The sequence below is a fragment of the Lathyrus oleraceus genome, chromosome 3, assembly GCF_024323335.1.
Source record: "Lathyrus oleraceus cultivar Zhongwan6 chromosome 3, CAAS_Psat_ZW6_1.0, whole genome shotgun sequence".
Lineage (NCBI taxonomy): Eukaryota > Viridiplantae > Streptophyta > Magnoliopsida > Fabales > Fabaceae > Lathyrus > Lathyrus oleraceus.
Window position 1 is genome coordinate 444,804,787 of NC_066581.1, and position 1,258 is coordinate 444,806,044.

The 1,258-nt window shown below is 42.2% G+C and overlaps 1 non-coding gene across 1 annotated transcript; it reads left to right on the top strand.

The window, feature by feature from the left end:
* Positions 1-849: 849 nt before the first annotated feature.
* Positions 850-956, top strand: LOC127133482 (small nucleolar RNA R71). Its single transcript, XR_007807454.1, has one exon. It is a non-coding gene; the product is annotated as a small nucleolar RNA R71 (small nucleolar RNA).
* Positions 957-1,258: the final 302 nt, after the last annotated feature.

Sequence of the window (1,258 nt, forward strand, 5' to 3'; positions counted from 1 at the left end):
CTTGGGTTTGGTGGCTCATCATAAGCGTTCCCACTTCTTAGGGTAATGGCATTGGCTTGTCCTCTCGAATTTTGTTGAGGTTGTCCAGGGAATTGTCCTTCAGGTGTAGTATGAGGGGCTTGGTTTAAAGCTACCTGAGAGATCTGTGTTTCAAGCATCTTGGTATGAGTAACTATTTGGTCAACCTTGGTTCCTAACTGAGTAATCAATTCGTTAACATGAATGTTTTGATTCATGAACTCCTTGTTTTGTTGGGTTTGAGCGGTGATAAAATTTTCCATAATTTTCTCAAGGCTCGGTTTTGGTGGTACAGGTTGCATAGGTTGATTTGATATAAGGGCTTGATAACTAGGTCCCGTGGGTGCATTATTTTGAATTGGGTTATTGTTTCTATAGGAGAAGTTAGGGTGATTCCTCCATCCAGGGTTATAGGTATTTGAATATGGGTTCCCTTGGGTGTAGTTCACTTGCTCGGAGTGGGTTTCGTTTAATAGACTGCATTCAGCGGATTGGTGTCCTTGGGTTCCACATATCTCACAATCCGACGAAACTGCGGCTACAGTATTCGGGTTCGTGTACATATGCTCGACTTTGAGAGCTAATGCGTCCATTTTAGCTTGCATCATGTCTATAGAGCTTAGTTCATGCACTCCTCCTTGGGCTTCCTTCTTCTCCACTGTCGCTCGTTCGACTCCCCATGATTGATGGTTTTGAGCCATGTCTTCGATGAGGGCACTAGCTTCAGGGTAAGGTTTGTTCATCAGAGCACCGCCTGCGGCAGCGTCGATGGTCATCTTTGTGTTATAATGAAGTCCATTATAGAAGATTTGAATGATTAACCAATTTTCTAAACCATGATGTGGGCATGCTCGTAACAACTCTTTATATCTCTCCCAAACTTCGAATAGCGATTCTCCTTGGTTTTGGGTAAATCTAGTTATATGGTTTCGAAGAACAGCGGTCTTACTCGGGGGAAAATATCTAGCAAGAAAAACTCTTCTAAGGTCATCCCAAGTCGTAATGGAATTGGGTGGAAGGGAATCTAACCATGATAGGGCTTTATCTCTGAGGGAAAAAGGAAATAATCTTAAACGTATTGCCTCGGGAGAAGCTCCATTGGTTTTAAAAGTATCTGCTAATTGAAGAAATATTTTTAAATGTTGGTTAGGGTTCTCGGTAGCGAGACCCGCGAATTGTCTCTGTTGCACTAATTGCAACAAGGATGGTTTAAGTTCAAAATTATTGGTTGGGATGATTG